Source organism: Macrobrachium nipponense, chromosome 32, assembly GCF_015104395.2.
Source record: "Macrobrachium nipponense isolate FS-2020 chromosome 32, ASM1510439v2, whole genome shotgun sequence".
In the NCBI taxonomy this organism is placed as follows: Eukaryota; Metazoa; Arthropoda; class Malacostraca; order Decapoda; family Palaemonidae; genus Macrobrachium; species Macrobrachium nipponense.
In genome coordinates, this window is record NC_061094.1 from 49,517,379 (window position 1) to 49,544,229 (window position 26,851).

The 26,851-nt window shown below is 34.7% G+C and overlaps 1 protein-coding gene across 4 annotated transcripts in view; it reads left to right on the forward strand.

Moving 5' to 3' along the window:
* The first annotated feature begins 602 nt into the window (after positions 1 to 602).
* Positions 603 to 26,851, forward strand: part of LOC135207503 (substance-K receptor-like) — a 130,985-nt gene continuing 104,736 nt past the window's right edge. For 3 of the 4 annotated variants that reach the window (XM_064239324.1, XM_064239323.1, XM_064239327.1), the window contains exon 1: positions 627 to 1,157. The gene's annotated coding sequence lies outside the window, so the exon portion shown is untranslated. Of the gene's footprint in view, positions 1,158 to 26,851 lie in introns of all 4 variants that reach the window. The other variant, XM_064239325.1, reaches the window with a different exon arrangement.

Consider the following 26,851-nt stretch of genomic DNA (forward strand, 5'->3'; position numbering starts at 1 on the left):
TATATATATATATATGTATATATATTGTACATAAACAAATATGCATGTATAATATATAAACAATAATATATATATATATATATATATATATATATATATAATATATATATATATATATATATATATATACGCACATACATATACATTACATATTCACATATATAACATTAACATAGAAATACACGTAAAGACATTATGCAAATAAGTGTCTAACATGCTCTGTGTGCGCGTGTGTATTTGTGTGTGCATACACTGTTTATTTATAAAGATACACAACATTGCATAATATATATATATATATATTATATATATATATATATATATATAATATATTATATAATTTATTAAGTTGGAATTATACGTAGAGACATTATGCAAATAGGTGTGTAACATGTAGCGAAAAAAAAAAGATGCTGAAAATACGGTAGCCCAAATTCGCAAACAGACTCATATTCATGAATGTCCACGAGACGAAATATACGGACATGTACAAACAAACGTCCTGTGACATCTGGTGCGGCGACAACATGTTTGTACGTTTGTGCGTCCCCGCGGGTCCGGGAGTGAAAGGGTGGATGGGTGGATGGATGGGAGGAGGAAGAGACACCTCGTCGAGCTAGTTGTGGGCACCATGCCGGGTCAGTTGGCCAGACTAGTTCACGAAGTGCGGTCACGTCAAGACGCTTCTCTGCTCGCTTCCGGTAAATATAACTCTTATTTCGAAGTTTGGAGACTGAAAACAGCCAGCATATACCGTCAGCTTCACCGTACGTCAAGTTGGTCTCTGTCCGACGAGTGTTCTGGGCCCCTAGAAAGATACGCAAACTTTGCGACTCGATTCAGCGATTTTAAGTTTTGCCGAAACTTTTTTTTTTTTAGTTTCTTTTACTTTTTTTTATTTTCGTTTATTTGTTTCTTTCCGCACCAACAACTGATTCGGATGTATAAGTGCTTAGTTATCTTATCCAGATCATATGTGAAGTTTGGCTATTTGCAAAAGAAAATGGGTGAAAACGTTGATTTTATCTTATCACGGTCCAATGAAATCTAATTGAAAGAAACAGCTTGATACATTATGCAAGAGATAATGCATTAATATTATTGACAGCTAACTCCTTTCAATTATCATAAGGAAGAAGAAAAAGTGAAATTACAAGGTAAGTCTTGTTGAAAAAAATTTTAGTTTATATTTGGAATATACCTTAATATATTTAAGCATTTTTCATATGTAAATATATGTATATATATATACATATACATACATACATACATGAGGAATGTCATACGTAGAGAGAGAGAGAGAGAGAGAGAGGAGAGAGAGAGAGAGAGATCATCCCAGTTAATAACAGAAGATAAGGTAGCAGCATTTATTAGTTTCTATGCAGCTGATACTATCTTACTAATATGAAAAAAATGTAATTAATCATAATCAGGAATATTGCTAATATTGGTGAAGTATATGCGTGAGTATGGGAATTATATAATTCTATTCTATTAACATATGACAGATGTATGCAGAAAATAATGATTGTTTTTTTTTTTTTTTGCATTCAACCATTTGCCCACACAGACACACAGAAACACACGCACATACATACATACATACATACATACATACATACAATACAATACATACATACATACATACACATAAAAACTTTAAATCTCTATTACTAAATTGAAAAATAAAATCGCAGTAGAATAATGTTTCCATTACTTTCTTAAATGATCATCTTCAGGAACAGAGATCCCGTCCTTTCGTAACACCGAACTTATCATTTTTCCTTTTTTTCTTTTTGTATTCCCTAAGTTTCATTCCTAAAAATCTAATATATAATATATTATATATATATATATATTGAGATAATATATATTATAATATATTATTATATTATATATATATATGTGTATATATATATATATATATATATATATATATATATATATATATATATATATATATATATATATATATCTTAGATTCAGGAATGAAATTGGGAATACAAAAAGAAAAAAAAAAGGAAAAATGATAAGTTCGGTGTTACGAAAGGACGGGATCTCTGTTCCTGAAGATGATCATCCGGGATATATTTATAAACTTCATACTCTTGAAGCATATGTTAGTGCCGTATCTATGGTCAAACTGTCAGGGAACGGATGAACCATTTGCGCAAGAAATCTGTAACGCTTTAGTTGATTGAAAATGCTTTTCGCCGCCATATGGATCACATAAGGACCGGAAAGAGAGCCTCTAAAAATAAACAAGGAAGATGGTTAGGATGATGGTGCTGGTGCCATCTTTTTCTGTCTTGTTTTGTTAAGGGTCATTGATATCAGCCTTACTTTTATGTGTGGTATTATGCTTGAATGTATGTATGTATGTATGCATATAGCTTGCATGTATGTATGTACTTATATACTATATATTATATATATATATATATATATATATATATATATATATATAATATATCATACACTTGGTATTCATGTGAGATATATATATATATATATATATATATATATATATATATATATATATATATATATATATATATATATATATATATTATACCTGTCTCATATACTCTGAATTCATGACTTCCAAAGAGAACTTCGAAGTGAAACTAGATATAACTTCTAAGGTGAGCTTCGAAGTGAAAACAAATATAAATTCCAAGGTGAACTTCGATGTGAAAACAGATATGACTTCTAAAGAGAACTTCGAATGAAAACTGATATTACTTCAAAAGTGAACTTCGAAGTGAAAACAGATATAACTTCAAAAGTGAACTCCACCGAAATTCACTTCAGTCATAACTGACGTGTCTCGTAGCTTTCGGAATAGCTTCAGCATCAGAGCTATTCAATTCGGTAATTAATTTTGATTAAAGGGCATCATGATGAGTTAGTCTGCACTGCCATATGTGGAAACACAAAATAATTCATAAACGGGTCTAAGAAAATTGGGAGGGTTGGGTGTTCGTCGTGTCCGTGTTTCTTAAAACATTTGAAGTCCTTTAGTTATTTCGCCAAAATAAAGCGATTCCAAATTGAAGATTTCTCTTCTCCTTCTACTATTCATACACTGTTCTTTGTAGCTAGTATGCATATTATATATATATATACTATATATATATATATATATATATGAATAACTTGATCACGAAGTATATAAAACGTGATGCTATGTATAAATAAAGGTTTTTCGCCACGAAGGAAAAAATGAAAAAGCGAGATAGCCGGCTATTTCGCTTTTTCAATTTTTCCTTCGTGGCAAAAAAAACCTTTATATATAATATATATATATATATATTATATATATATATATATATTCGTTTGCTTTTGAAGCCTTAATTAGACAACCAAGTAAAATTACGCACACCAAACAGGCTCAGGCTCCCACATCTGTCTACAGATACCAATTTCGAAATAATGAAATCTAACATGTTTTGAAGATTTAAATACGAAAGAAGGAAAAAATAAAGATGTATAATACTTACTATGATCAATTTTAAGTTTTGTTGAAATTTACATTATTATATTTATCCATGTTGCGAAGAAGAAATTATTTATAAAAATATATTGAGAGACATAAGGATTGAGATAGCGTTGGCTCCGAAAACGGTTTATGAAGTATATGATTTGTACAAGTGCTGGTTTTCTTCGTATATATATATATATATATATATATATATATATATATATATATATATATATATATACATATATATATATATATATACAACAGATAGTTTGTACTGTGATTTTAGTAACTACATATATCCGCTAAGTATGTCTTTTGTTTTGAACAATGTTTATTTGCATACTTAAGTAGGTTGTTGACTTGTTTATTATTTGTGGCTCATATTGCTTTTTTGTATAAGTTGTTCTCTTAAAATTATTCAGTACCCTGAAGATGACTTTGGAATAAAAGTTGAAAGTCTTGGTACCTCCTTCTTTCATTTTCACGTGAGGATCTCTTATATAATATATAATATATTATATATATATATATATATATATATATATATATTATATATATATAAGATATATATATATATATATATATATATATATATATATATATATATATATAGTATGTATGTATATATATATATATATATATATATATATATATATATATATATATATATATATATATATAAACATATATATATTGTATGTAAAGTATTAGGTATATATATATATATACTATATATATATATATATATATATATATATATATATATATGTTATAATAACTTAAAATTATTAGGACAGATGTACATTTTACATCCTACGCAAATTATCAGTTGTAGTAAATAACTTGAGGTTTATTATTTGTTGAACATTTTCTGGAGATCAAAACTATTACAAATACAAACATATATATGTAGATAAAGGGTGTCCCTATTCATCTAATTTTAGACATCTTTTTGGGGTCTGATAAAAACTTTGCCAAGTGTGTCAAGGGTTTTAACGCTAATGAATAATGCCTTGCTTTTAATGGCGTCTGCCAAATGTGTCAAGTAATCAGATAATGATTAATTTAACACTTCACTTCAACTGTGGGGAAATTATTCTGATCATGTACGTAATTATAAACATAATTTATCATTCGCTTAACGCTATGCCTAGAGTATGTTTGCAAGATTAGCGAAATATGCTAATAAATTGGGTACGAAAACGTAGTAAGGAAGTAAAATCTTACACCCCCACAGAATGCTTCTAATCAGCAGGCCTCCTCCAATCACGTTTACTCTTTTGCCTCCTCTGTAATTAATTTCGCCTTCCATCGTCTCCACCACGACAGCTAAACCAGCTCCTTGTAGTTCTTTTGTAACACTTTTCCTCAAGAATAAAATACAATTCATCCTTTTCAGTCTCAACTCTCTTCATGTAGCTCGGCTGCCTCTCATCTCTCAGATGCAATTTTATAAACTATCTTTATCAAATGTAGACATTTCATGTCCTTCAACGCTTTCCAGCTCCAGACATATTTTCAAGATTTATATTTCAATAGCATCCAGGCTTTTTACTCTCCTGTCAGTTGCATTCGATATTGACGCTTCTTCAAACAAATGGATTATGTTTATTTATTTGGGTTATTTATTCTCTGAAGCATCTCTCTCTTGCTATCATCATCCATACTATTATTTTTCAATTACTGATACGATGGGAACTACTTATATTAGGCCACAACGCAAGACTTAATTATCATTTTCCAATACCTATTGAGCCAACTATTTATGATTCGTTCAATCAACGCCAAGACTTGATTATTAATTTCCAATTTTTACTGAATTAAGAGTCAATATTATGATTCTTTCAATCAACGCCAAGACTAATTATAATTTCCATTACTGATAAGAAAGTCAAACACCTTACTGATTCGTTCTCAACGCCAAGACCTTAATTAGAAATTTTCCAATTACTGATTATGAGTCAAAAATACTTATGAATTCGTTCATTCAACGACCAAAAGGCTTTACTTACATAATTTTCCAATTACTGATAAGAGTCAACTACTTATGATTCGTTCATCAACGCCAAGACTTAATTATAATTTTCCAATTACTGATACGAGTGAAGTACTTATGATTCGTTCATCAACGCCAAGACTTAATTATAATTTTCCAATTACTGATATGAGTCAACTACTTATGATTCGTTCATCAACGCCAAGGCTTAATTATTAATTTCCAGTTACTGATATGAGTCAACTACTTATGATTCGTGAATCAATGCCAGGACTTAATTTATGGCCCCTTCTTTCTGACCATCATTGACTTGTGTATCATTCTTGCTAACACTCAGCTATAAGCTTTATCCCCCTAGACGCTTTCAGATTCTCGCTATACTCTGTTTTTTTTCCATCTGCCCATCCGCCTGTGGTGTTTTCGCATGGTAACACTGCATCCCGGGCTGTAAATAGTTACGCTATGTGTAAGTTTTAGGTAAATAAAAGGATATCTGGGTGTACATTTGCAGCTAAAAAGTGTTTTGATAATTTACTGTATGCGAATTACACCGTTAATATTCGAAATAGGATATTATTTAAAGCCCGGGAACAGTGTTACCATGCGCAAACACCACAGGCGGGTGGACAGATGGAAAAAAACAGAGTATAGTTTCTGCAACGCTCTTCACTAAGTCTAATTTACCCCTGGATCATCTGCACATATCACTCACTTCCCACTGTATTTATGACACTTCTTTCGATCAAATGTACTCAAAATAACCCTCTGTCATGTCCTGAATACTCATCACTGCATTCGTAAGAGACACGTAATACAATATACTGTTAGACTCGGTTATCCTAACACAAACTGCGCTTCCATTTTTTTAGCTTTGATCTTCTTCAAATATTCCCCTTTAGACACAGCATCCCCATGAGTTATATCCGTTCTGTTTAAATCCTTGTATGCAACATGACTCTTTATGGTTCAAACTTGTCATATAACTGTTTAATAACAAATGACTATAAAACTCATCCTCCAACGTATCATTCGCTTGTCAGTTCTACTGGTAAATGTCTTACCTTACGGCATCCAAGGTAAAATAGAAAAGTCATAACTCTTCAACATTCCAATCGCATTAATGCTATCTGCTAAACGCAGATGAGTACTTTACTTTACTAGCATGCACATTTTTATCTGTAAAATAAGCAAAGTTACGTAACTCTACTCATAGCATTCGTTAGATAATATCTTCCGATTTTCATCTAGGTTATTAAACAAAAAAACAATTAAAGTCGACCTGATTCTCATTTACAATTTCCAGTCAAGGGGTTTTTACGAAATCTATCGAGATTAGCAACAAAAGCATGTGGTAATTGTTTTTGTTCCTCGGTAGTTATTACGTTCTATTCATGGTTTTCCATATTTTCATCTTTTCCAGATTAATATTTACGTGTTCAACAGACAAGCGTTCTTCAGTCGAAAAAAACAATGAGTTACCGAAGATGAAATAATGACTACAGATTTAGCTTCCATTTAGCTTCCTTTAAAATGTGCTTTCTATTGCACAATGGAAGCTCTTGTTCATTTCCTTGCTAAGCCTGAATGAGAGGTAAGAGTCATGGAAAAATAATTGTTCCTCGGTTTTAAAATGTACAAAGATAATGATGGGTTTATCCATAACTAAAACTGTAGGTATTCAAAGAGGAAATTACCCGGAAGCTTGGTAAAATGAAAAAAAAATGTAACGATGATCTTATGTAACCTCAAAAAAAATAAATAAATAAATAAAAATTGAAAAAAAAAGAGTTGGGTACAAATGAATTCTTTCATGGGTATCACTTTTTATGTCTACATACCATTCAGTCCCTTCCATTTCAGCAGGTATGAGAAACTTCAATATAAAATGAATATATAATTTAGGCCAAAGGCCAAGTACTGGGACCTATGAGGCCATTCAGCGCTGAAAAGGAAGTTAACAGTCAAAGGTTTGAAAGGCGAAACAGGAGTAAAACCTTGCATTACGCTAGGAGGGGATGGAAAGTAAGATGGAAGAAAGAGAATATGAAAGGAGTACAGTAAAAAAAAAAGGAAGGGGTTGCATCTATGGGCTGAGGGCACGCTACAAAGAACCTTACGTAATGCCTGCAGTTCACCGCACGAGCTGCACTGACGGCACTACCTTAATAAGGGGGAAACTTCAATATGAATAGAAGGCAAGCTTTTATAATTTTTTGTCGTCATCTCAGATTTTATTAGAAGTGCGTTTGCATACGTTTAATCATCATTAATTTGTCATCAAATGCTACATGTGAAATACTCCATCTCTACCCCATCGATAATAACACCACATCAAAATTATAAAAATTTTCATGTAGCAGTTTATCAAATATAAATTCAGTGATTTTTTTTTAATCCCATTAAAATATTAAAATGTTCATATTGTGACCGAATGAAAGTCAATAAAGTGAATGTTTAAAATTATTAAAAGCATTCTTATTTTCAATGTTGCAATTGAAAGAGTGCAAATGAAAATATTGTTGAAGCCATTAAAAACATTATCGTTCTCTTGCTGCCATTTGACGAATATGAATTCGGAGGATCACCTTAGAAAGGTAGGAAAATAGGATAAAATGTCATATTTATGACTGATCCAATTTCGTAAGCATTACAGTTCAAAGGCCTGCAGTGTATTGGGTGGATATATTTTTTTTTTTTTTTTTGGGGGGGGGGGGGATATAAGTCCGTGTGATAGCTTCAAAATTTTACTTTTCTACAAATCAACCATATCATTTGCAAATGGCCGTATATATATATATATACATACACACACACACACATATATATATATATGTGTGTGTGTGTGTGTGTGTATATATATACATATATATAATATAATATAATGTATATATGTATCATATATACTGTATATGTGTATGTATGTGTGTTTGTGTGTATAGCATGTGCACTGGCTTTTGTACGCTATTCACATGATTAACCGAAGTTCTAATGCTGTAAGTCCACTAGTAGTTCGAGAAGATGATAGCCTTCCGTTTAGCTAAGAGACTACGGAATCATTCCTAGCCACTGGACCACGTCAAGTACTTGGAGTATTTAAATATATATCTGAATTTTTAGAAGCTTCCTACACGAGCACCTTAGTGCGTATGCTAAGAGAACAGTCACGCATAAATATAACAATCTGTTGTTTTCATTTATGGATAATACATTCATATTGCATATTATACATATAAGTAGAATCTAGTGAAAAGTGCCGTACATAGAAAAATGCATTCTAAGCTTCAATTAGGTCTATATCTTAAACATATCAAATATTTCCACATAAAACACAGCTCGCGGTTCTGACGTTTTCGCTTACTCGGGGAGTGAGCCTAAAACTACTTTTTTGTTGTTATTGTTGTTGTTGTTATTCTTGCTGTTGGTGTTCTGAAATAGGTGTTTCGTATTGCATTAAAGATACAGGAATTTTAGGATAATATTTATGATTTATTTATTAGGATTAAAATGTAAAAAATAAACAATGTGCATGCTGAAGTATACAGAAGAATTATTTTAAATGAAATACAAAATATTTATTTTAATTTTCGTAGTGAAACAACGTGCTATTTGACCGTAGATTTTAGCACACGCCGCAAGTAAGCTTGAGGTCGGATCATGCCTTGTACACATGAAATTCACCTCATCTTTTCCTTCTTGAAAGAACATTGATGATGGTATAGATTTCCACGTTCATAGACTCTTTCATCAACGGCAGATGTTGAGCATAATCTAGGCATGATTTTACTTACAGAAATGTGATCCACTATTACCCACACACAGATACGGAGAATGGTATAATTTTATCGTTAATGTTTCCTTAAAATAAAAATAAAAGATGATGATTAGAATTACAGTAGAAGATCGTGAATCGAAACACAGAAAAGAAATCATCGTATTTATATATACAAATACCAAACTGTCTGTAGAATTTAATTGAACGATGTCTGGAATTGCAAACGGAATTATTTCCGTCTCTACTTGGAAACTTTTACCTCGATCAGTAATTGGAAGTGAGGCTGCTGTGAATCACTTTATCAAAGGTCTTGCTTTGATAAACTGTGCGATTCATTTTATGGTAGAAATAAAAATCAATCTTTGTAATGGCTGGTTTACGTCGTGTGTCTGACTTAGTGATAAACTTGCGAGGCAGACAACACAAATTACGAACAACGAATATGTAAATGTATATATATAATATATATATATATATATATATATATATATATATATATATATATATATCTATATATATATATTATATATATAGATATATATATATATATACATATATATCTATATATATATACATATATATATACATATATACACACACACACACACACACACACACAACACACACATATATATATATATATATATATATATATATATATATATATATATATATATATATATATATATATATATATATATATACATCTGTGCAAAAAATATGTACGAAATGAAAAGGAAACAGCAACAAAATGAAACGAAAATATTGCGACATTCCATATAACATCAAACGAAGCAATATGTCGCATGTAAATCATATGGAAATCTCTATCTTTACCAGCAATAAATGGTTTCCAGCGAAATCCAACTAATTATGCACTACTGAGGAAAAAATTCCTATGGACTTTCAATGAAATGTCATGCGAAAATGGAGGGATAAATACAAGTCATTCAGTTTGAAATAAATTAGCCACTATGAACAAAAGACAAATCATTTTTCGGTGACTTCCTAAAACTCAAAGGACAGTTTTCTCTTGAGTCCCCACTTTTCGAATGAGGGAACTTTCATCCATAACATTAGCCTATATCCTTTCCCTTGGGTTATTTGTAAATCTGAATTCATCATCAATAGATCTGAATGCCTGTGTGAATATACTCCAACACTGGGTAAAACGATAAGGATTACATTTCTCTCTCCGCTTTTGACGAACAGGCTTTACATTGTTACTCATACATTATCCAATCGTATCCATTTTTCTTTTGAAATTAACTTATAATATCGTTAAAAACTGAACATATTGGTTTTAATTCCATGAAAAAACTCATTCACTGAAATTGTAGTAACAATAACCCACTCAGCCCTGGTCTTGCGATTTCTACCTAACTTTTTTGTACTAAAACAAATGTGGGAATGGCATTGTTCATTTCGTAATCTAATTTAGGGCCTTTTCTTGGCGTATATTAATTAACCGAATGTAAAACAAATTATGTCAAAAAAGTGGTAAATTTTCTAAAGGTTATTTTCCTAGATATGTCCATATTTGGATATTCTAGACATTATTAGCTTCTAGCTCATAAAAAATCTTTTGTTTTGATCTCATTCATTTTTTTCACTTTTTAACGATATCTCATTATGGTGTGTACTGCTGAATCACTTATCTAAGGGCACTCCGAGAATTAGTTCTCTATATGTATGTGTTTATTGTGTTGAAGCGAACATAACACAATTCCTATGCTAATGACTGCTAATTTCAACGTCACACTAGCCACTTAACCGAGGGTAAATAACTATGACTAGAGCATTTTAAAATGAAGGAAAACTTGAAGAACAGAAAACAGAAGAAAGAGGTGAAAAGGAGAGATCAGAAAAAGATAGGATGTCATGACCAAATACATATAAGGGAGCTTATTGTATCACAAGACACGGGAGCGAAAAAAGGATAACGATTGTAACTTACGATGACAATAGTAGCGTTGTTTTTCATGTAGAAGGATAAAGTGTGACCTGGAATCGTGAGGGCGATAGTGGTAGCAGTAGTGGTAGTAGTAGTAGTAGCAGCAGTGTCACCATTGTGAACAAAATGACTCGGAGGGAAAGTGTAGAGGCAAATGAAATCGACTGAATCAAAAACAAAGATCAGTGAAAATAAACAGAAACTAAAAAGGCCAAAAGAAATATATGTGGCTATATAATTGTGGCAGCAGTACTGCTATAATGCAGAGCAAAAGGAGGCTACAAAGAGAAAGAAAAAAAAGTGAAGATCAAAAACAAAGACGGGTGAATTAAAAACAAAAAGGATAAAGACGATACGAAATAGATATGGTGATATGATAAGAATCAAGACCATAAAGAGCCATGAGTGTCTTTATCCTTGATTATAAAAGACATTTGAGGAGATTTATGGTATTGGCGGAGCCCCCCCCACACATCACCCCCTTCAGCAGTCGCTTTTATTATGCCGTTCAAAATTGATTGAGGAAAGATATGACCCACGTACACAAATCAGATAAGATTATACTGGGGGTAAAAAAAATATAGTGAATATTTATAGTGACTTAGATAACCGGTGGAGAATTTTAAGTGAAGTAGACGATATTAAAATGTGAGGAATAAATTGTGAGGAATAAATTGTCGTATCAGGCAACAGCTGAAACGAGATTTATGGAAAACTAAAGCGGTGACGTAATTGTGGCCAAAATGTTATATAACTTGTTAATCTGTGGTAAAGGTTCATAAATAGGTACCTACATTCAATCCATGGATAAACTATATTGCATGACATTTAATTTTAGGAACCAAAGCGTTTTTACCAATTGGTGCAGCCTCAATTTAAAATAGATCAATTCTATATCACTGCTATTTGAAAAAGGATCAAGCTTATATCAGTACTATTTTAAAAGTATATCAAGTGTATATCATTAATATTAAAGTTATCATTAAAATTTGTAAATTGGTGTCAAGTGTTTATCAGTAATACTTTAAAATTTGATCAAGTGTATATATATCAGCACTATTTTACGATTGATCAAGTGTATATCAGTGCTATTTTACAACTGGTCAAGTGTATATTAGCACTATTTTACAATTGATCAAGTGTATATCAGCACTTTTTTACTCCTTAACAAGTGTATATAAGGACTATTTTACAATTGATCAAGTGTATATTAGCACTATTTTACACTTTAACAAGTGTAAATCAGCAGTATTTTACAACTGATCAAGTGTATATCAGTACTATTTTAAGTCTGATTACGTATATAGTATCAATACTATTGCAGTGATATTAAGAGGATTTGCCATACAGCACAAACATTTTTTTCATAGTATATCAAACTATAAGAAAATATAACACTGAACAGTTTTTCCTAATATTATTGGTCACATAACTTCCCCTCCACGTACCTTCCATTAGGAAGGAGATCTAGAATATTCGGTCAGCATTACTATGATGTATCAAATCTCTTGGTGCCTACATAAATGAATATAACGGTACTTATAGAGCCCTCCATCAGGCATTGGGTTCAGTTAGCGGGTTTGAGATAGTTGGAACGTGACCCATCAAGAAATCATTTCGAAGTGCTAAATAAGAGCTATTCTATAGTGCCTGATTAGTCAGCTCACATGGAACAGTGATTGCTGAGCCTTACCAAACTCAAGTGAAAATTATCTCTCTTTAGTGGGACTCTTGCTTCAACCACTGACAGGTAAAATCCTACAGAGAAATTTGCTAGCAACTAACTTTAGCGCATTGGCCGCTAACTTTCAGCACACTGTAGTTATCTTTTAGTATACTGGCTGCTGACTTGTTACTTCTAACCCAATCTTGCATCTAGAATGTATGTATGAAGTGTTATATGGATCATAGAATTATATGTGACTCTTTTCTTTGGTTCCTTATATTACACGATTTTTTATAAGTATCTAAACATCACTATATATATATATATATATATATATATATATATATATATATATATATATATATATATATATATATATATATATATATATATATATATATATATATATTATATATAATTACAAGAATTGATGGTTCAACAGTCACCGATACGAAGAACTTTACTGCTTGGAGGAGGTTAAATACCATTATGATATTTATATCAGTTGCTTAGTCCTGTTATAGATTAGATACATATATAAACATAAAACAATTATTATTATAATATATATATATATATATATATATATATATATATATATATAGATATATATATAGTATATACCTATGTATACATATATTTGTGTGTATGTTTGTATGTGTGTGTACCTATGAATGTATGTATAATTATTATTTCTCTAACTGAGCACCTAAAAAATGTTGGAATAATTCAAAAGCGTTTGAAGGTTTTATTTCAGTTTCCATTGGTGTGGCTCTCTCTCTCTCTCTCTCTCTCTCTCTCTCTCTCCCTCCCTCTCTCTCTCTCTCTCTCTCTCATGTAGCTATATATATATATATATATATATATATATATATATATATAATATATATATATATATAATATATATATATATATATATACAAATATATATTCATATGCACGTATGTGTGTGTGTGTAGTGGAAAGAGGACATGAGTGTTATTCGTGGTCGTTTCATTTGACACAAAAGTTAGAAAATGAAAAATCCTCTTCATACATTTTCAGACGTAATAGTTACTTTGAGGTACAGAAAATCATAGACATGCTCCCATACTAAAAGAGAAATTGCTACCAAAAGGGTATTCAATGGCGAATACAGATATTCCCCGAAAAAGAGAACTCCCAATTTTTCGAATTTCCACGAAATCCATAACAGACGCCACCAATATCCAGAGGCAGCAGGTTTAACGAAGCCTTCACGGGCAGGCAGCTCCAGCAACTCAGTGAATTGTTGTTTGCTGAGGGTTAAGAGCTCGGCTGTGTGTGGACCAACCGGACGAGCGCCGAGGAAAATAATAATATATTGTTTGGCCAACTAGGTCAGCTGTGAGGCTCAGGAGATAGAGGAGACATTATGCGATTGGGTTGTTGTGCTCTGTGAGGGAACATGCAATAATCTTGTCCTCGCTTAATCAGAGGAAATGGAAATGTGGAAAATGCGTGCATATGCTTGTGGAGAGAAAGAGAGGCTGGTCGATTGATTATGTCTACCAAAATTGGCTTGGGATTAGTTGAGGTTCACTGAACATAGAATCAACTATGTTTTGTTCATGACAATTCCGCTTTTATTTTCAAGAACATTTTGTCGTGTGACAGATGCAAATTTAAGCTCACCACTTTAAAATGATTTAGATAATATTGTTGGCCCTTAATCCGAATGGAATGTCTTATGGAAAATTAATGTTCGAGTATGCGCGTGAGTATGTTTTTTCAGGGAGAAAAAGGGAGAATGGCCAGTTAATTAACTGGACATTGAAATAAGTATTATATGTTAAAGACAATTTCGCTTTCATTTATAAGATCACTTTGAGATGGAACGGATGCGAGTTTAGGCCCAAAAATGTTGCCAAAAATGTCAATCACAGCAAAAGTAATGTTAAGAAAGAAATTCCTCTCAAATCATCTGGTCCACCATTCCTCGAATATTGCCGTCAGATTCAGAGATCTACATCTGCATCATAATAATATAGATTTTCTCTCTCGAAAAAAGATTACCACTACTTTAGCCATCTTCGGAGGGAAGGTTTCTTGTTTTATGAAATATATATTTCTATTTTACTAAGAACTGTCAACTGTAGTAGTTTGTGCTTAAGATTATTCAGCCAGTATGTGATTAATATTTCCGAAGACACATCAATATTCTTCATTGAATAATTCGAGGTACCCTAATATAAGCAGGGATGATCTACCTCCTGCTTCTATTAATGTGAAAATCACGAAATGTTGCTGCTCAGTAAAATTCAGTAATTAGATAAAATCCAAACCATTATAAAAATAATCAATTAGGGGGAAAATTGCACCCATTTTTACATAATTCTGTCGAATGGAGCAACAACTTTTGCTTTGCCTTTGAACCAATTAGTAACAGCTCATGGTAATTACGCTAATGATTAACAGTAATCACCGACTAGTACAATATAAAATCGAGCCGTTTGGGGCCTTTCATTAAACAATAATCCTACATATCCGAGTAATTACCACAGTTTTCCTAGATTTAAAGCATCTGTTGGGCGTCTCCAATCTCGCAACCCCGAAATTAATTTTATTGGATTAAAGCGTAGATGTATACTTAGCAGTATTTAAACGATATATTATATATATATATAATATATATATATTATATATTTTTTATATATATATATATGTATATAAACATATATATTATTATAATATATATATATATATATATATATATATATATATATATATAATATATATATATATATATATATATTTAAAAGCATCTGTTGGGCGTCTACAATCTCCCGTTTGATTATCATGAGATATTTCATGCAACCCTAAAATTAATTTTATTGGATTTAAGTGTAGATGTATACGTGGCAGTATTTAAACGATATATATATATGTATATATATATATATATATATATATAATATATATATATATATATATATATATATATATATACGTATATATATATATAGAACCACGTTCATTGCATGTGTGATTCTTTCATGCCTTAAGCAAATCCAACTTCTTTCATTTGACCTTACTCTAATTGAAAACCATATTTTTCGAGGAGTCCCTACAAATATACAGCGAAGAGGACTCAGCATAGTACCATTCAGCATCATTTTATTTATTATGATAATATTTTGCAAACTTTGGTTTGACTGCAAAATATTGGGTAGGATATCGTGGAAAATTTACGACGGCTAAAGTTCTGATTAAACGTCTTCCTTTTTTTTTACTGGTGCAGACTAAAAAGTTCGCTTTATATCCCATATAGTTACTATATTTCGTATACTCGCATCTTCCTTTAACATTCCAAAGACTTTTAATGAAAATAAACGTCTCTGTCTTCATAGGGTCTCTCTCTCTCTCTCTCTCTCTCTCTCTCTCTCTCTCTCCTTTGAAAAATCGCTTCTGTGGTATTCTTAAACAGGGGTTTTTCTCTTTGCCACAAGTCATCTGAGCTTACGTCTTCGAAGATGTTGTCTAAGATATATATATATATATATATATATATATATATATATATATATATATATATATATATATATATATATATATATATATATATACAGTGTTTCTCACTCGTATTTAATCCCGAGGCTTAAACTGATGTAATAATTCATTCATTCCTACTGTAGAATGATCTTCGGTTCCCATGAGACTCGCCATCTACATAAGGCACAATGACCAGGCGATCAATATTGCTCACAGGCGCTACAGTTGGCTTTTATCTATAGCCGGTGCAGGTAATATATTGCCCGTTGCCTCTGGCGTTCTGTCTTCTTCTTTACAGTTTTCTTTCGACGTAGTGGCCATTGGTCACTAGTATTAGGACACTGATCCTCGCTTACTACCCACAAACATCCATCTCGTGTGAAAGGATATTTATTTCAAGCTGAGGTCCTCATCGGCTCTTTTATGAGAGCGCTTTTCCTTTCTTTTCCACAATGGAAAATAGAAGAAAAAAATAAACGCCAGAGAAATGAAAAGAAAGAAAAAGACTCTTATCTTTGTTATTTCAAGAGGGTCACAATGCTTTCATTTCGGCAAATCTTCGGCTTTGATATGATATGTTTTTTTTTTTTTTTAGAAAAGTCTTTCATCTTAAGAGAGTATTTATTTTTTCATTGTTCATCATCAAAGCGTAGGCCTCCTCGCTTAGGCGTACTTGATAGCTACTACATCTGGAGCACAGAAATTAAATTACTTTCACACAAATTTTATGTAATTTTTTTAAATAAGATAATCAGTTTCTCTTTCTTTCCTCATCAATGGAAAGTTTTTCTCCAATAGTTGGATTCTTTGTATTTCCTCATAAATGAAATAATGTTCTAAAATGATTGGAGTCTTTTCTTTCCTCATAAATGGAATTTTATTTCTAAAACAATTGGACTCTACTTCTTTCTGATAAATAGAATTTTTTCTGATATGATTTCATTCTTTTTCTTTCACCATAAAAGGAAATTTTTTTCCAAAATAGTTGGAGTCTTTTTCCCTCCTCATAAATAGAATTTTTTCTAAAATTATTGGATCATTTTTCTTTCCTCATAAATGGAAATTCTTTTCTAAAATAATTGCAGTTTTTTTTTTCTCATAAAAGGAATTTTATTCTTTATAAAATAATTGGATCCCTTTTCGTTCTCATAAATGAAAACTTTTACTGAAATGATGCCATTCTTTTTTTCTCGTAAGTGGACAATTTTTCTAAAATAACTGAATTCTTTTTTCCTTCGTCACTAAATCTATTTTCATAGGCACATATGTTTCCAATCCTACTTACTTTGGATCTCCATTTAATAGGATGTCGCTCTTATAAAAGAGGTCCAATAAGCCAGGAGGGAAAAATCTCCATATTCATGACTGGATAGTACCTCAGGGAATAGTTTTAGTCAGCGCACTGTATTTTGTGTCTTTTGCATACGAACATAATAGTGATATTACCTTCTTCTCTCCTTAAACGTTTGTGATATACTGTGTCTATATTAATTCCTTTTGCAAGTTTCTGCAACAGTATGGGATTATAGCGCTATTCACTAAATAGTTTAGTATATACACAAGCACAAACACCTACCCAGACACAGACACATGCACATAAACATTGTAAGTTTCTGCAACAGCCGTTAAGATGTGATTATGGCGTCAATGTTTACTAAATGGTTTGGTATATACACAAACGCAAACACATATACCCACACACACACACACACACACACACACACACACACACATACATATATATATATATATATATATATATATATATTTATATATATATATATATATATATATATATATATATGTGTGTGTGTGTGTGTGTGTGTGTAAGTGTGTGTGTTTTTTTTCTGTCTGCAAAAACTTCAGCCATTGCATTCTCATCCTCTTTCTATGTCAATTAATACATCGAAACAAGTTCCGGAAACTACTCAAAACGAAATATCTAAAATCAAAGTTTAGCACTGGCTGTAAAACGTTCATTGAAGAAAAATTAATGGCTTTCCCGTCCAATGTATCAAAACAATAGCAATAGCCCACAAACTACATTGCGTTCTGAGTGACCTTTCGTTCATTAGGGTGAAGGCTTCACAACACAAAAAGCTGTCATTTTTATGTCCTTAATTACAGGCATCGCTTTGATCTCGGTAAATTTCTTGACATTTATGGCGCTTTGGCAGACTGGTTAATTGGTTATTGTTGACGTCCAAGAGGAACTTAGTCAATCTGACCTTAAAGGTAATAGAGACAAGTGACTTTGAATGAAATATAACCTTGTAAGCGTCATAAACTTGAACGTTCAAAGCATCTGCAAAACGCTACTACGAAGCATCGATGACGAGAATAGTCAAAGCACCTAAAAAAAAAAAAACACTACAAAGTATTAAAAATAAAAAAAAGGAAAATGGAAGTAACAGAGAGAGTAAAAGTAATAAGAAGTTGCTTAGAATAGTAAGAGTGGAAAGGTACTTAAGAAAATCAGAATGTGACAAAAGAATTGTCTGGGGCGCATCTTGGAGGAGGGAAGGGGAGGGGGGAGGAGTGATATGGGGGCGGGGACCCACTGGAGAAGATTAAGTGGCCAGATAGAAGAGCATAAGCCATATAGGGAACAGGAGAGAAAATCAATGCTCCATAACCTGAGATTAGTCAACTAAGTCTCTCTCTCTCTCTCTCCTCTCTCTCTCTCTCTCGATATATGTATATATATAGATATAGATATATACATATGTTTACACATACATATATATAGATATATAGATATATATATATATATATATATATGATATATATATATATATATATATATATAGATATATATGTATAGATAATATGGATATTTTATATATATATATATATATATAATATATAAATATATATATATATATATATAATATATATCTATATATATAAATATATATTATTAATATTAATAATAATTATAAGTATATCATATATATATATATATATATATATATGTATTCAATATTATACTTTATATATATATATATACAAATTAAATTATATATATATATATATATATATATATATATATATAAATATATATATATATCAACAAGACATTACTTTTGCGCAAATAACTCTAGCACTACGCCGTGCGTTGTCACCTGCCAAATCGCACGACCGATGAAATACGAAAAAAAATAGAGAGAAAAAAAAAAGCCGAGAGTGCGCAGAAAATTTGTAAATCGAATCTGATCGCCGCTCAATAATCCCTAATGAGTCCGGAGTGATAGCGAATTCGATAGTAATTACCTGGTTACACGTGCCCGTCAACTTTAATGACGGCCTTGATTTAATGGGTTTTCAATTGTGTTCGCTCCCCCCTTATGGAATGGGCCACTTCGCCAGATTGGAAGTTCACCTGCTCGGTCTTTTGAGCCCGGGGAGTCCGGAATGTTCTTTTATTTCTTTTTTCAGAAAGTGTCGCATTGTCTTGATTTATTTCTTGTGTGTTTTTTTCATTTCCAACAATAAATTATTTGTTCATATAGTGTCATAACGAGTTAAATGAAGAAGATAAGTATATACAAATATAAGGCTTTAATTGTTGATGTTTGAAGGTAGCTGATCTATGGTGATGATCGTAAAGAGTCTGCAGATTATTGTAAAGAATAATGTTGAATGATAATGTGGTTTAGATGGATGGCACCAATACCAAAATTATAATTCCAAAAAGAGGTCAGTGGGAGATTGATAAGACGGTGATTTAATTTGCTGATTTTTGAAGGTAGATGATCGATGGTGATGATCGTAAAGAGCCTGCAGATTATTGTAAAAAATAAAGTTAAATGATAATGTGGTTTAAATGAATGGCACCAATACCAAAATTATAATTCCAAAGAGGTCAGTGGGAGATTGATAAAACTGTGATTTATTGATAAAATTGAAAGAATGAACAGTAAAAAGTACCCTTATTCATCGTAAGACAACATTATAGTTTCTCTTCATAAAAGTGGGTTGTTTGATGCATTACCTAATTTGTAAATACTTGCAATTGGATAGTTGATCTTTACTCTTGTTTATGTATGTATTTTTTTTTTTTTACCAGACGTATGAGATGTTACAGTATTGTACTTTTTTTTCCTTTTGTGGTACAGTGATCAGGTCTTGAAATGAGGACGATGTATTCTCTCACCTTTTCTTGCGAGAGCTTCTTGTATTTTAAAAGTAACTAAGTGCATTGCAATCGGCATAAAATAGCTATTTGTAGTGTATTACTCACAATATTAATAATGTTAATGAATAGATATACTTCCTATACAGATGACTTGGGTTAATGATATCTAGAAATTCAAATATTATTTTATATTTTTAGATTCCACAACCACCCACCCCCCCTTTTTTTCTCTATTCACGGTCGAGCAGATTCCTGGAGAAAAGAGAGAGAAGACTTTTAGAGCTTCTGCAAGAAATCCCCTTTCTGGGAAGGCTCGGGTCGGGATATTCAGGAAATATACACCAGAAAATATCTCTGAGCTTTTGAATTCGCTTCGCGAAAGCAGGACATCCATTGAATCTCGCTTGCACTCGGTAACCAGAAGTGGAAAATATTCGATCTTTGTCCAAGTGTGAAACGAGAAAGTATGTGAAAAGCTAGGTTTTTTATTTTCTTCTTTTTTTTTAGCATCCGTACTTTCGGCTATACAAGTGGCTGTTGCATGCTGATACGAATTATTCAATCGTAAGATTTTTTCTATTTTTTTTTTAACGTTTAGGGTTTTATTTTTTCGTTGCTACAGAATTTTCAATGACATCAGAGTGGATGGAAATGCACCTTAATGAATTTACAAATTCACACACACGCACATACACAAACACACACAGCACACACACACACACACACACACATATATATATATATATATATATATATATATACATATATATCATATACATATATTTATTTATTTATATTTATTTATTTATAATTGAGAGACTTCTATAGCATTTATTAGTTAAACGTGTATACATGCATACACACACACACACACAGATATATATATATATATATATATATATATATATATATATATATATATATATATATATATATATATATATATATATATATATTTACGTATATAGCGGGCCTTGAGAGAGGCTAGATACGTAAACGGAAGTGATTGAGGGATTTCAAGAGGGAATTGCTTTAACTTACCGTAAACTGATAGTTATTATTAATTTCTTTAGAGGGAATGTCGCCAGAAAACTCAGCTCGTTACTTAAAGCTATTTATTTACTAAAAGTCCGTGCTGGGCTGGAGAAAAGGTAAATGATGGCTCCATTGAGCTGTTATAGCTGGTTTTCATACACTTGGGGTAATGCACACTTGCGGGCAGAGAGACGGCACGTGACTCATGGAATCTGGAAAAGAATCCCAGATTAAACAAGATAAAAGGAAAAATGACTTCTTGCTTTGATTAAGGCTGATTAATTCTCTAACATTGGGGAAGGTAAACTCGAATGGTTCACTGAGGTATGCACGAAAGCTTGGTCTTTAACAAGTCACAAAGGGGAGCACGTGGCCCGATGAGGACAAAGGGCTTTTGATGTAGAAGGGGTAAAATGAGAATTGAAAATGAATTTAGCAAGAGTCGTATGGTAGTAAAAGGTGCTGGGTTGAAGTTTACACTTTCAGACGTACCTTTATGCAATATTCAGTGTATCCTTGTAGAAGAATGCGGCCTGACCTCTGTTCAGGTCTGGGGTTCGTGTCCACCAGTACGTCGTGGGTAGGCCTACGTTTGGGAGGCTGGCCGGGTGGACATCTCTCCTGGACTACCGACTGCAGTTGACTGAGAGCGATACTCGTTGTTTTTGAATCACATGGCTTCCAAAGACTGCCTCGAGCATCGCCTGAAAGGTGGTAAACACAACACCAGCAAATTGGGAAGGAAAATAGGTCTTATTGTAGAAGTCCCTAATCCATCTCGAAGCCTAGCTACTCTTGTGACTTGCTCTCTTACCCTAAGCTTCCGTCAGACCGGAAATATCTTCCCTACGACATACCCACTCTCCCAACAACAGTCGCTTCAGGAGAAGGCATGGCTGCTACTTTTATAATTAAATATCACTAAAACTCTGCTGGGAAGGCGAGGCGTTCTATAGACGTAGCAGCTCCCCCTGTTAAGAAGGCATTCACTCCCTTTCGGGCGTGAAGGTCTTGGCTTAAATAAGTTGATCGCCTCGACTACCCAGTTCTCCTACTCTAACTTGAAGTTTTTTGAGCAGCGATACGGCTGACTACAATGGCCTACCTAACTTATAGGCAAAGATGCTAAGTGTACTAACTTAATGTAGTGATGTAATCTAGCCTAAGTAATAACTACGGGTTGTCTGTGACGACAGTCTACTCTACCCCTAGATAAGGTTACTTGAAGATTCTACTTTCTACTAACGTAATGCCCTGGTACTAAATCATTAGCCTAACCTACTCAATACAGTTAAATGGAGACGCAATCATTCCAGAGTGTGGTACGCACAGCAGTAATGTGTCGCCGGAATTGTTAAAATACATAATGAGAGGTAATGATGCATGGGGATGATGAGTGGTTAATTGACCAGGAGGGAAATGCAATGAGGTAATTATATTTAAGTGAGGGTTAGTATTACAATGGCTAGGGGTTAGAGGGTTAGTGCTACTGGCAGAGATCAGGCTGGCTACCTTCTCTGGGTAGGTGCCAGGATCATTCTGCAAATGAATGCGACACTGTACCTCGGGCACAGGTGTCAAGGAGAGCATGTGGCTCTTTTGTTAATATGTTAATGATTGGTTACGTCCCTTCTTCTTCTTCTTCTTCTTATTCCTCCAGGACCTGGCTATACCAGTCCTAGGAGTAGACGGAGGCACCGACTCTGGGGAAAGGCCAGAAACGCTGGCAGGAGCAGAGGCAGTGGTAGCCTGAGGGATTGCAGGAGAACACCCTACTTCGGTATCTGCAGCAACCGTCGTAGAGGTGGAACCTACTGCAGGGGAGGCCCTCACTTCGGCTGCTGTGACAGCCGTCGTAGGGGGAAAACTCCAGGCTGACTCCTGGTCGGGCAGTTCCTGGTTTTCCAGAGGAGGTATGAATGTTAGGTCTGCCGGAGGTTCATCCTCGGGCGACAGTGGTGAGGGTGAAGAAGACTCATGGACTTTGGGTTGGCCATGGGCTGCGGTAAGCTCCATGCCTGTTGGAGGATCTCCTGTAGGAGGATCCTTGGGTAGGTTAGGCGCCGGCACTAGCTCGGGGCCAGGCGCAGAAGTCAAGTTTGTTGTGGCTCTACGTCCAGGCTGACGGAGCTTGGCACTGCTCAGTGCTGCCAAGTGGCACTGGCAGAGAGTTGAGGTCGACTGGACCTGTGACGGGTACCGGAGGTGCAATACCTCTCAGCGTGCCCTTGGAAATGGGAGACAGAGGCTCCTGTCTCTTTTGGAAGGCTAAGCCTTGTGGAAAGTGGACATTGTCCGCTGCTGGTAGTCGGCTAGGGCACCTAGGCCAATTCGTGGAGTGCCCTATTACGTTGCAGGTTTTGCAACGGAACTTTGAATGGTCAATCTCCCTCCTTGGTAACGGGGGAGACTGTTGGTGGACGTACGTCCTGGAGGAAGTAGAATTTCGATGACTCCGTGCTTTGGAGTGATTTGACGTGGGGTTAGGACCCCTAGGCTTTTTGAACGGTGAGGGAGACTTCATGTCTTGCCCTAGGAGGAGGTCGTAACCTCCTGGAATGTAGCTTGCAACTGCAAGGGTACATACTCTGGAGAAACGAGGTCTGGTGACTCTCAATTGGATGGTCGGAAGGATCAGTTTAATGTGATTGATACCTTCAATGGTGATCAATCGACGTCTATCAACGTTAGCCCCTCGGGGAATTCTGTCTTCCCGTATCAGGGAGACTTGAGCGCCAGAGTCGTCGTAGGCTCTGACGTGGCTTGGCGGATAATGGCTTTGGAGGGGTGCGACTGTTATAGGGCCCTTAGCTGGGGGTCCTAGTGAAGAAGGATTGGTGACAGCCATTGCGATGGCAGGAATATGGTGGTTTGCGCACCCTCCATAGTTGGCAGACATGTGACCCTTGCGGCCACAGTCTCTGGCAGAACGTTGTTCCAGAACCTCTTCCGTGGCACTGGACGGTAAGGCCGAGATGGCCCCACAGGTTGCGAATCTGTGGAGTCACCAAGGCTGGCAGTGTGCTCTGGCACAGGTGAAAAGTCCTCTCTGGCAGTGATTTGAGGTAGGGAGGTTAAGGAATCCTCCGTGGAATCACCCTCGGAAACAAGTCCGGGGTTAACTGGTGGGCTTACCTCTTCCAAAAGGGAGGAGGTAGGCGGTAAAAGGGTAAGAGGCTGAGATGGTGCGGAAGAAATTTCTATCTCGGCACTGGATCAGGACCAGGCTCGCAAATCGAAAGGATGTCAGGCTGACCAGAGACGGCGGGACTAAGAGAGACAGTGGGCGTGCAGGGCTGGAAGCTGGCAGAGTGGCTTGAGCTAGGATACTCTCCTTACGGGCCTTCTCCCGCTTGATGTCGAGTTCCTTCTCCTTGAGAGCGAGCTCATGCTTTCGCTCCTCTTCCCTTGCCTTCCTTTCTGCTTCTCTGGCTTGTCTCTGGTTTTCTCTTACTTCCTTTTCTTGCAGGCGCGCAGCCTGCTGCGTCTTTATCCACTGGTCAGTGCTGGTCCAGTGTAACCAGCCTCCTTGCCCAGAGTTATGAGGGCTCCGAGCTTCTCTAGCTCTCTGGCAAAGAAGTCGCGGGAAGCAGGGGAAGACATTTCCCTTAGGCTGCAGTAGAGGCTCGGAGGAGAAAATAAAAATAATGGCAGGATGGGTACTGAATGGAAGGGGAGTGCCTACTGTGGAAAGTGGTACTCACTTGGAAATGGGTTCTGCGATAATGGTAAGGAAAAGTCTGAAACGACTGGGTGCTCGGTGGCACTTTGTGAATGGCACCTTCTGATGAGGTGAAAAAATCGAATGCAGTGTGCGGCGTACGTCACACTTACGGGCGTTCCCAACTTGGGAAATGTTGGAATGGGCTACCTGTAGGTCCAATACAGGTGCACGGCACTTATGAGGAGGCGTTCCTTGGTTCAGTGATCCAAAATGGTGGATACTTTAATGAATTGGACGTTCCGTAAGGACGGACACGCAGGTTTGACAGCACTTAGTGCTGGTATTGCGGCGCTTCGCGAGGCGTTCCTTTGATGAGTGTTCCGAAGGATCACTGACCCTTGTACACGGACACACTAGTTATTTGGGCGTTCCGTAAGGACGGACACGCAGGTTTGTCAGCACTTAGGGCTGGTATTGCGGCACGTTTTGGGGAGGCGTTCCCTTGGAATGGTCCGAAAGATCACTGATCCTCGTACATGGACACACTAAAGAATAGGGCGTTCGTAAGGACGGATACGCAGGTTTAATGGCTACCTGTACGGCCTGTACAGGTGCAATGGCACTTATGGAGGCTGGAGCACTGGTATCGTGCTGGTGTGTCCCGGACACTACATGCAGTATACTTAAATATACTGAAGTGAAATGGCACTGCTCATGGCAGAGGGTAATAGTGGGGGAGAGAAAGTAAAAGGTGGGAGTACTTCAGCAGCCAGTCGATGGACAGTGTCAAGAAAAAATTATATTATAGTGGCACTGTAAAATGGTAAGACCTGACATGCACTGGTGGTGGCCAGTCCTAAACTGGTAACGACTTCCCTGTCTGGAAGTAATGAATTTGCGTGGCACACTGTGCGAATTGTGCTTGCGGTATACGCAAGTCTTTTGTGATAAAGAAAATGAAAAGACCACTCGGGCAACGACAGGTAATGGAAATTTTAGAAATGCTCAGTCCCTCGCTGAAGTACTCGATAAATGAAATGAATAAATGTTTGCAAACTGCAATGGACACATGCGCGTACGTATCACGCTGTGTAAATGAAAGACACAAGAGACTAAAATAATGTTAATTCTGCATGCTATAATTAATGGTAAGATGTAGTACTCTTGGCTTCGTGAATAATGGATTCTGGTTTTCTCTCTCTCTCTCTCTCTCTCTCGGAGAGGGTGAAAAATGATATATGAATGAACTCCCTTATATTTGAATTGAACTACTAATGTTAGTTTAATATGACGCAACTTGCGTTGTTTTAAATGATTTACTTACGTTAACGTTTACTGAACGAAATTACTTTTGAAAACGTTTTATGAAAAATGATAACGCGCTCGCGGTGAACGATGTTTACGTTAATGTTAGCGGCTTGCGCTTATGAAATGATTTGCGTTTCAATATGAAATTTACAAAGACGCGTTTTACGTTAACAATTCTTGCAAGTGACTCTACTTTTAAGATTTACGTTAACTTTACGTAAGGACAAGTGAAAAATTACGGTAAGGATTTGAAAACGATGTTAGCAAACAATTGTAAATGAGGTTACGTTAAGTGAAATGAAATTTTCGCTCAGCGCGCGA